The sequence below is a fragment of the Coturnix japonica genome, chromosome 2 (assembly GCF_054131305.1).
Source record: "Coturnix japonica strain WE chromosome 2, WE-NBRP24, whole genome shotgun sequence".
Classification (NCBI taxonomy): Eukaryota; Metazoa; Chordata; class Aves; order Galliformes; family Phasianidae; genus Coturnix; species Coturnix japonica.
Window position 1 is genome coordinate 128548256 of NC_140664.1, and position 11167 is coordinate 128559422.

The following is an 11167-nucleotide window of genomic DNA, read 5'->3' on the forward strand; positions in this document are numbered from 1 at the left end:
GCAGTTCCACTGTTTTTTTAAAGGGCAACTTACCTACTTAGTAATGATAACACATCTAATTGCCAGTAATGATGTGATCCAGGTAGTTGTTACTTTCAGCCTTGTACTGGTGTAATGGATCCTGACAGACTTGCATACTGTGTTCTTTCTGTTCCTGTGTGAGTACTCATGGGACTTACCTGGTGCAGACTTTGCAATCAGTGCTACCACCATCGCTTCCAACAAACTGAAGCAGATTTTCAGCTCTGTACACAGTTCTCTTGCTGTAATCCAACAATTTGTGTGAATGAGCTGATTGAGATGCTCTTCATTTTGTGATGTAAGAGTTTACATCTGGAACACTGGTGTTGCTGTTGCTGAAATGCACCATCTACCACCTCACTGTACTCACATCTACTCTTTGGTCTCCATAAACATTCAGCTAATGCTGGCAAATGTTGATGGGTGCAATTTTTTCCACATGGAGAAATTCAGTTCCACACCTTTGCTTCACACACACATCTATGTCAGGCACCATTGTGTCATACTGCCCCTCTGGTGCTATCTGTCACAAGGCAACAAAATATAATGTCTTTGGGAAGGTGCAACTTTTACTGCCATACCACCAACATCTGCTTTTGATGTCATGAACCAATATAATAAAATAGGAGGATTACTTTTAGAGCAGCCCTTGACCTTGTCAGTCTGTCTCCTTGGTGAGAGGAGCCCAAGACAAATAAAAAGGCACTATGCATCTTTCCTGTTTTATACACGTAACAGAGAAGTATAAATTGTGGTGGTGGGTATCCCAGCTCACCTTAACTTTGGTAATCTCTAACAGCAATTATGGCAGACGCAAAAATAAGTAAATAAATAATGAAGATGGAAGCATTAAAGGGGAATTCTTGAGGCCTGTCATACTGGTGGAGTCCAGGTGTACGAAGAAGATTTCAACTCTGAAGTGGTGTTCATTATCTATGCTTGCTGATCTGATCAATAATCTGCCAAGGAAGACTCAGAAGGTGCAAGCCTAAGTCCCAGATCTGTCTTTGATTTTCTGCATTACTTTTTCTCCACTTAATTTCCTTGACTACATTTAAAATGTAAATAATTATACACTATCACCTGTGTTTTGAAGTCTATACTAAAATAAGCTCAATGATAATAAACGGATTTAGAATGCTGCATTTCAGTTCCAGACAATACTTTTCTCAAGTTATTTATATATTTCAACATCCACCTGATATGAAAAGTCACTAACCATCTCCACTGTATTTAGGCTGAAATAGGCAGCGCATGAGAGAGCATTTCAGTACAGCACATGTCAAAAGGAGGGTCACAAGCAGCAATGTCAGCAAGTTTGCATTCATGCAAAATTACAGCCGTTATGTGTGTCCAGAGCCACCATCTATTAAAGTCAGAACAAATAGAATTAGTGAGGTCACAGAGGGAAAAATAACGTGCAGCTCATAATTCAGCTCAAAGTTCATATGAAAACAGGCAAGAAAGATTTATTACGGCTTTTCAAAAACTCATATGACAGCCAGTTGGCGGTATTTTTAGTAAGATAGAATTATACCCATTATCAATGAAAATCCACTGAACGCAACTTTCAGTAAATGAGTTTCAAATACCTCACACTCAGCAGGAAAAGAATAACTTCCAAAGCAGTCATTTAAAGTTACTGAAAACAGAGTGTGTGTGGATAACTACACAATGATGATGTACATTTTTAATATTCCCTTTCTACTCTTCTGTGCCTGCTTTAATTTATTAACTTAATTCAGCTGTGTTCAATGTCATACTAGCTTTAAAAACATAGCTTGTAAGTTTAGAGACTACTGTAGTATGTTTACAGCTTTCCTAACAAATTTCCAGGAATAGCTCATATTACAATGACTTTATGGCAATTCAGCTATCTCTATCCCCACTGATCTGTGAAATATCCAACCAAGTAACTCTACCATGTCTACATTTTGAACTTTTTTTTTTTTTTTTTGGTCAGTAAATCCCTTATCTTCCTCTTTGTTCCATTCACTGTGTAAAGCAGTTTGTTAATGACCAAGTAACACACACAGAAGTCTCGAAAATGGGGAAAAAAAAAAAAAAAGAATGGATTTCAACTAATCTTAATATAAATGACAAAATATCACTACTGATATGACTTTTGAGGTTTGATCCTACACAGAGCAGTAAAGTGAAGTGCATGGACTGGTAGTTCTCACTGAATTCAGAAATGAGCCTTCATATCCTCTATACTGAGGGGTAACTATGAAATCAATATCCACTACAGTTAACATTTAAGTAAAGCAATTTCAGTTTCATCATTTCTATGAAGGTTTTATACAGAAATAGTGTTGCTATTTAAAGGTACTATACAGAGATGTGTAACTGGATTAAATGATTCGTCTCTAGAGAAATTTAAACCCAGACTGCAAACATTAGAAATATTCCATAGAGGGGATACGTACCAGATACATAGGATGCAAATGTACTTTGCCTTCACAGTGGGCAGCACTACTTACCTTCATGTTCAAACTTCATAAAATTCTCAAATGAAATGATGTTACATATATAGAGACTTGGGATGTATATGCAAACACTAATTTAAGTCATCCATTCATCCATGAAAGTTCTTTCAAAAAATGTTGATTTCCTTATGAATAGAGATACTGGGGTAATATACATAAGGATGTGAGGTTTCACATCTGAAATTATCTCACCTATATTTTATTACTCAAAAATCATTCACAACCAGGGAGCCTACAGGCATCTTCCTTTGAGAGCTAGTAATAATAACAGCAATTAGCATTGGTTCTGGATGGATCTTGTTCTGATGTTCTTCTGTAACAGAGGGAAGGTTTCTTTATTATTATTATTTTGTTTTGTTTTTAATTTAATTTTATTTATTTTTTCCTCCAACCATCATCTAGAGGTTCAGGGATGTGCAAAATATGGGAAGCCTGACTGCTACTGAAGACTGAGGCAAATAAGTTGCTGAGTTTCTCTGCCTTCTCCATGGCCATTGTAGCCAGTTCTCCCTTCTCAATTATCAGAGTGTGTACAGTCTATTTGGCCTTTCGCTTCTGATCAGTGTGCTACAGAATCCCTTCAAAGTGTTTTTTATGAGCCTTGCCAAGTTCAATGCTGTCTCTGCTTTGGCTTTCCTGACCCTACCTCTGCACATCCAGATGGAATCCCTGTATTCTTCCCAGGGCATGTCTCCCAGTTTGACCAATTGTATCCTTGTCCTGTCTCCTTTGCTTGACTTATACTGGGGAATGGAGAGCTCTTGTGCTCTCGGGAACGCGTCCATAAAAGTTGACACTTGTGCTCCATTACTTTGTATACATTTGAATAGCTGAACTAATAAAAGTTTGTTTCGTTGCACATATCTGCTCTCTCATTTAAATCTAATGAAGGTTGCCATTACTGAGTAGTAGTGCACCTTGTATATACCCTTTAGACTATCAAAGATTCACCTACCTCCATACAAGACATTGACCACAAAATGTCCTTTATTGATCTGATCTCTAATATTCACTCATAAGCTCTCAATCTGATAATGACTGCTTCTCACAGGCAGCTTTTGGCAGTCTACTTCTTTACATAAAGAGGAACTCCTCTGCCCTTCCTGTCCTGCTCTGCCTGTCTCTTCTAAAAAGCTTTTAGCTCACAATCATACTATTCCAGTTGTGCAGTTCATCCCAGATGTGCATTTCTGTGATAGCAACATAGTCAGAATATTTAATCTTCTCCATGGCTTCCAGCTATCCTTGTTATTCCCCACACTGTGTGCATTGGTATAGAGCCACTCCACCTGGGCTATAGGTGTACTACCTTCTTTGAGGAACCATCCTGAATTCATCTGGGACAAATCTGATTTTTTTCCCTGCTGCTTCCTGAAGTTACAGTGTTCCTCGGTCCTTTTCTCTCACCTCTTAAAGGTTATGGAAATGATTTTGCTAGCTGAAAAGCAGGCTTACAATGTCCTAGTGCTACATATCTCATAGTTATTTAACTAATGACATGTAGATTGGCAGCTGCTACCAACTTGGTATTTGTGCTTTCTGTTTCTTATCTCCTGGTTACTAAATATAAATCATATGACTTCTTATTGGAACAAAGACTAACCACCAAGCTGCTGTAGCATTCTCCACATTCCTGTCTCCTCCTTGATGAATGACCCAGTTTCAACTACAATATGAAGTGTTAGTATATCTTTAACTTTTTATGGTTGATAATTTGAGATTTCTTGTGTGAGCTGGAGGGATCTGGGATGTAAGAGATTATTTGTTCATTCTTAACTCATCAACTCATTAGGTCATAGAATCACAGAATTATGTCTTCTGTATAAAAGCAGTAGCAGAAACAGAGATGTCTTAATGTCTGTGAGAAGTGTCTCAAGGCTTAAAGTTGGTCGGGAAGGATGATTCTGGATGTCACTCTATTTTGGATCTCTCCGTGAGTATCCAATTTCTTTAATGGGAAGAGACTTTTGAAAAAAACCTCCTGTTACAAAAGCTTCTAAAAGATATAATTTACCATGTCTCACACTGATTCCTGACTTTGACAGTGGAATGAATAATATGCAAGTAAAATAAAGAATAAATGCATAAAGCACATTTTTTATTTTTGTTTTGAAGTCAGTACTTTCATTTTCTCTTTTTAAACACAGTACCCTCTCCCACCTTATGAAATAATCTAATGCATTTTTGTAATTGTGCTTAGTTTCATTTTCCCTCTTTTCATCCTAAGTACTGGCTGAGAAACGAACAACAGCAAATGTTGTGAAGATCTTTAGAATGCATTGATCTCTGGGACACAGATTGTCCTTGTTACATGTGTATTATCAGCATGATTCAAGCATAAGTTGAATCTGGATTTTAAAATCATGTAGTATCAAACGGATGCCTTTTGGAAAAGAAAATCATATGTTTTTCCTATCTAAAAAAACCTATTAGTTATCAGAATAGTATAGTCTGTACTAATCCTCATGTTACAAATAATAAATGTTATGTATATGTCACATAAGACTATTACTGTGGAATTCCCTAGTATGCTATAATGTACTACAGAACACATAACACAGAATAGATGGAAATAAGTGCTGGCTCTTGTAAATTCAATAGAAAAACCTTTTCCTCATTTCTATGACTCAGAAGCCTTGGAATTTTCCAATTCTTTTTTATCTGTTCCAATGGTTTAATTTGTTTTTGCTATTTTTAAAAACATGAAGGAAGGTAAGGAATCTTTTCTGGGATTCTTGACCAGCTTTGAGATTAGTTATTCTAGATGATAACACCTATTTGTGATGGAATTATCTTTAAAAAAAATATCTTTAAATCTTTAAAAAATGGGCAATTTGGGGATTTCTTCATGATCCTGAGCTTTATATAGTAAATTAATAATTCTCAGAAAACATGAACATCAAACTTTTTATTTGTGTATTAGCTTATGTGGAGAAGAATAATATTTCAGAACTTACTCATCTGTAAAACACAGTTGCGGTTAGCTAGACACTGTGGAAAATTTCAATAGTTTAGCTCACAAAAAGAATGTCTTATGTTCATCCCTTTGGCTGTGTTTGTGCATGTGTGAGTGTGTGTTTGTGTCTGCTTTCAGTTTGCTTGGATACCATAAGCTTAAAATTAGTAATGATTTTTTTTTTTTTTTTTTTCTTTGCAAGTACTATTCAAATCCCACTAAGGAGCTTCAATGTACGATGAATTAGCCATATGGCAATTTCTTTGAAATTTGTTTTTTTCTTTTCTTTCCTTTTCTTTCCTTTCCTTTTCTTTTCTTTTCTTTTCTTTTCTTTTCTTTTCTTTTCTTTTCTTTTCTTTTCTTTTCTTTTCTTTTCTTTTCTTTTCTTTTCTTTTCTTTTCTTTTCTTTTCTTTTCTTTTCTTTTCTTTTCTTTTCTTTTCCTTTCTTATTTTCTCTCACTGTAATATTATCATTTTGAGAAAAAAAAGTTTCTTTGATTCTTGTTCTTTTTCTTTTCTTTGGTTTGATTTCTCTCTCTCTCTCTCTCTCTCTTTCCCCCCCCCTCCCCCACCCCCCGCCCCCCCCCACTTTTTTTTTTTCTTTTTTTTTCTTTTTTTCTTTCTCCTTCTGTGGAAACATAACAAAGCTCTTGGCAAAGCAGCCTGTACTTACAGCCCTCTTCCTTCTCCTTTGTGCAGTGTGATGTCACCACTTGGCACAGGGAAAGCCATTGTTTCAGTGAGACTCCCATAAATGGCCTTTCTGTGCTCCTGATTTACATGGTAAGGAATCGGATGGGAATTGCTTACAGTGGTGACTCCCACTTTCCTTTCAGTTAAACATCATTTCGTAGTAAATATCCACAGGATACATTGTTATTCATGGTACATCCTGTCTACTACCAAAGCACTCTTTTTCCGTTGTTTTTCTGGAACTCTCAATTTGAACAGTTTGCAAAATAAAGCTCTTCTTTCCTTCTCTCCTTTCCTCTCTCTCTCTTTCCAAACATTACAAATGTTGGCTCTGACATTTGAACATTTAAATCCTAGAACAAAGACAACTTGTTTCTTTATTTCAGAAGTAAACTCATAATGGTGGCATGATTCCAGAGCACTGCATTCTTCCTTACAGAAGCATTTTTATGCTTCATGCTCTTGACAAGTTATGACAAAGTTATCCTATTCTGAAACTGCTCAGAATTTATTTATTTTTTTTAATGAACTTTTCCCTTCTGGACAGCAAACCAAAAACATACACTTAAACAACAACAAATACAATAAGAAAAAAAAAAAAATAGGGTTAAACCAGAAAGCGAAAGAGTTTTTGTGATTAAAGAGCTGGATGAAACTTCTGGAAATTATTGCAGTCCAACAGATTTCTGCTAGGCTTCTGGTAAATATCACATCTTCTTCCTCCCTACCTCTCTTCCTTCCTTTTTCTTCCTCGCTCCTCATTTCCACTGATTGCAAGCTCTTAGGAACTGAGAGTTCTGTTTGTGTACAAGAAGTACCACAGGAGACTTCAGCTGAGATCTCCATGAGCCACTGCAGTAAAATATAACCAGTAATAATGAAATCCCTAGTCTCAAGAATCTTGGATTTTTTGGATATCCAATTCTGATCTGAATAATTTTCCTCTAACAGGATAAGCATAATATAAGCAGAGGTAAATTTTCCTCCTACTTCCAAAATGTCAGTATACCTCACTATTGAGCTATGTCATCTGAACATCTGAAGCTCTACTTCTTGGTAGTATGAAAATGTTTGAAGACATAATGGCTTCTATTGAAAAAACAAACAAACAAACAAACAATAAATAAATAAATAAATAAAAACTTTAAAAAATATGCCTAAATATGCCTCTGATGAGCAGTTGCCATCTGCATTTGTTCAAATGTGATAGGCAGGATCCCTGGTTGCTGTAAGTCAATGATTCTCTGATTTGCATTGTATATGGTTTGGCTGTCTGCCTTTTAAATAAAAAGGGAGCTCAAATACTGTTGTTAGTACTGCTGTGAGCTATTTTTACTTAGTCAACCAAGAAAAAATATCACCACTCTAAATAAAGAGAATTTTAACAAGTCCTGAGTAGATACTCTGGGGCTGTGAAAAATCTGTTTCTTTTCAGTGAGCATCTGGAACCCCCAGTGGAGCTCTGGCCTTTTCCCATACACTTCTCTTCCAGCAATAACATTGGAGAGTGGCAGTTTCCCATCAGTTCTGCAGAGCAAAACTGTAACCTCAGGAAGAATTGTATAAACATCACTGCCAAGCAGCAGCTCCCAAGGAGAAGGGTGAAACTTCACGTGTTTAGTTCATGTGGAGAAAGGAATGTTGACCAAGTTCATCTGAATGATTGGAAAAATATCCTGGGCTTCATTAAAATGACTTTCTCCTTCTAAGGGCTTGACAGCCACTTTCTGTTTCATGACAAGAAACATTTTCCAACAATAAAATTGCCAAATTATGCTGAAGCAGACTTAAGGAAAGATTTATTAAGCAACTGGCTTATAATTAGCCAGACAAAGGAAACATGCATTTTTTTGACATACTTCACACTGTGAATAGTAGATAAGATTATAATTTGTGCTTTATCAGAGAGTAAGTGTGCTGAAATGCAAAGCCAATTTAATATTCAAAAGCTTATTTATTGTTGAAGTTGATATCCTTTAGAATTTTTAAAATCCATCTAACACAACTAAATATTATTATTTAATTAAGAACTTCACAAAGAAATATTTGTGTGTGCAACAATATATCTTCTAGCAGATAATGTGCGTTTCCAAGCAGGACCTCTGAAAGAATACAAATGAACTCATCTGGAACTCAGAGTTAATGAAAATATTAAGACAATGAGGATAAAAGATAGGGAGAAAGAAATAGAGAAAGAAATGGAGAGAGAAAAGATATAGTAGAAAATGTTTTACATAGTATGGAAAATAAGTTACAAGGATTTGAAAACATCTGGAATACATTTCTGGAATGTCTCTGAAAAAGAAAACAAACCACAGGAGGAAAGTTAGACTAAGCGTTACTCAATTCTTTTCTTCCTTTCCTTTTTATAAAGGGGGAATGCAAAGAAATGTTTGATGTTAATGGAAAAATTCCTTCCAGTATATGTGTTCTGCCTTCATAGACCTCAACTGAGTAAGCACAAGGCTAATTTTAAACATTTCAACAACTCCTTCAAAACCAGTGGTATTATGCACGTATTAGAATTAGATGCATAAAAGGGCTCGGGTAAAAAACTCTTTCCAGTGATAATGATGAGCTTTGAACTAGGCTGGCTCTGTCTTGTCTCCAGTATCGTACACACTGACAGTCACAGAACCAAAAATGGCATTTTTCAAGTCAACAATAGCTCCAGAAATATTAGTATTTACTTGAAGCCCAATGAAGTAGTGTTGAATTCTGAATTCAGCCTAAGTATGCAAAATTTATTAAGGGGGGAGAGAGTATTAAAAGAAGTTTGAAAGACTGTAAAGCACCCCTGAAAATAGCAAACTTCTACTATAAATAGAGGAATAACCTAAAAGTAAAGATTTTCAGATTTGCATTTGTGATGTACACAAGTGTAACGCATTTCATTTTATACATACACTTTCCATTGGTAAAAAATTTTCATATTCTCTTTCTGAGGCAGACATATGTATATTAAAAAAAAAAAAAAAAAAAAAAAAAAGCAATTTTGTCAAGGTTTTTTTATGTGAAATATTGATCATAGGAGCTGGTGTCATGAGAAAGGAATCAGTGTCAAGTTTCCGAGGGCTTCCAAGCTGGAAAGTTTGTAAGATACTTTAAATTCTGGACATGAAACATTATGATATATTCAAAAGAAAGTCAGCTTATTTTGTGTGTGTGTGCGGGGGGGGAAGATACAAAATTCAGGAGAAATTTGGATCTTCTTACTACAGCGCACTGTCCCTCATACAAACTCTCAGGGCTCTGAAGCCCTTAGAAATGTTCCATTTACCTGTGCTGAGGAAAGGTTATCTGTGTGGTCATACTGGCTAAGGCCATATTGTCTATTAGACAACAGGAAAATTTACAGATCAGAAGCATAAATAAGGTAATTTTGTAAAGACTGGGAATAATATATCATCTGTGGCCAAACCCTGACTACTGGCACTTTTTGAGAAGACGTATTTTTCAATGCACCTAAATTTTGTCTTATTTCTCAGTAATCTCCTTACCTTTACTATCCCATGTCCATCCCACAATGTTTCTTCTTAGACTGTTCATCAAGATTATGTATTTGAAAACTTAGTGTTATTAATGTATGATATGACATATACTGGACCCATGCATCAGACTCTAACACAGTTTTATATCAGGTGAGGCTAACCACTCCCATATTATGCACTTTATTTTGTAAGGTTTTCGGGCTCTGAAAGAACACCGAACTTAGATTTATGTGGGTTCCTCATACATAGAAAATTTCTGTGGTAGGGAAGAAGTCACTTTGATGCAAAATCTGAGTAGCTGGAGAGTTACCACAGAATAATGAAGATTATGTTTTCATTCCTTTTTCATTCATTTTGATGACAGCCAGAATGATGAAACAACAGCCTCTTTAGAAGTGCTGAGGTTCACGAGATAATTTATTGAGGTCTCAGACAACGTGAAAAAGACAAGTCAGATTTTTCTGGCTCTAGAGAGACAAAAGACTTTGCTATCCTGTAGTTAGAGTTCTCACAGGAAAGTCTTAGTGATCTGAAGGTTGCTGTTGCCTTATATGTTAAACAGAGATTGTAAAGGGCCTGCTCCAAAAATAATACCTCCTAATTTATTCTGTTGGCCTATGTTGTCAGAGGATGATTATGGTGGTATGGTAGCAGAGGTTGAACATTCCCACCAATATTCCATTACATTTTGGTGTGACAGATGTCAGCATGGGGGCATTATAATACAGTGGTGTCTGATATGGAAGTACCTATAAAGCAAATCTGTGGAGTCAAATTCCTCCATTTGGAAAAAATTACACCCACTGACATTCACTGATACTTACTGAATGTTTGAGACCAAGCAATAGATGTGAGGTGATGGGTGGTGTGTTTTAGCAGTGGTGACAGTAACAGTAGGTCATCTCTGTTGGTGCAGACTTTTATGAGTGCAGCATGCAGGCTCCCTTACATCGCTGGCAAAATGCATAGATAATGGTGGAGAATATATTGAAAAACAGTGTTTTGCAGGTGATCATTTGCTCTATCAAATCCTGTTATTGAGCTCTTTCTATCTATTGTAGTTTCCATGAAAATAAATAGGAGGAATTTCTTTTGGAGCTACCAATGCATGAAATTAGTAAGGAAATATTTTGTGGTATGCTAAAATGCAAATAAAAATATTTCCTGCAAGATAATTATTAACATGTTTTTCTAGGTTATTAAAATAAAAACTGTAAGTGTAATGGATACTTTCTATAAAATCTTGAAAATAGAATATATGCTAATATCTAGAAGTAATAAGGTATTATTTTAATTAATTGCTTTCCTGCTGAAATAATCAATATGAATTCTACATAGGAACTGAGCCTAGAGGTAACAATTAAATAACTGCAACATCATTTAACTTTAAAATTCCAATTACAGTCACTTTCACTTTGGACTTTGGTAAAGTGTCTTTAAAGGAGAAAAGTAGACAAAGTAGTATGCTTAGGAGACTTCATCTTAAAAAGCAAATCTAATTTGCATTATTGATGGAC

The 11167-nt window shown here is 35.6% G+C and overlaps 1 long non-coding RNA gene across 1 annotated transcript; it reads left to right on the forward strand.

Moving 5' to 3' along the window:
* Positions 1–3901: 3901 nt before the first annotated feature.
* LOC146762156 (uncharacterized) lies at positions 3902–10728 on the forward strand. The gene is made up of 3 exons (XR_014943156.1): positions 3902–4190; positions 6166–6249; positions 7595–10728. It is a non-coding gene; the product is annotated as an uncharacterized LOC146762156 (long non-coding RNA).
* Positions 10729–11167: the final 439 nt, after the last annotated feature.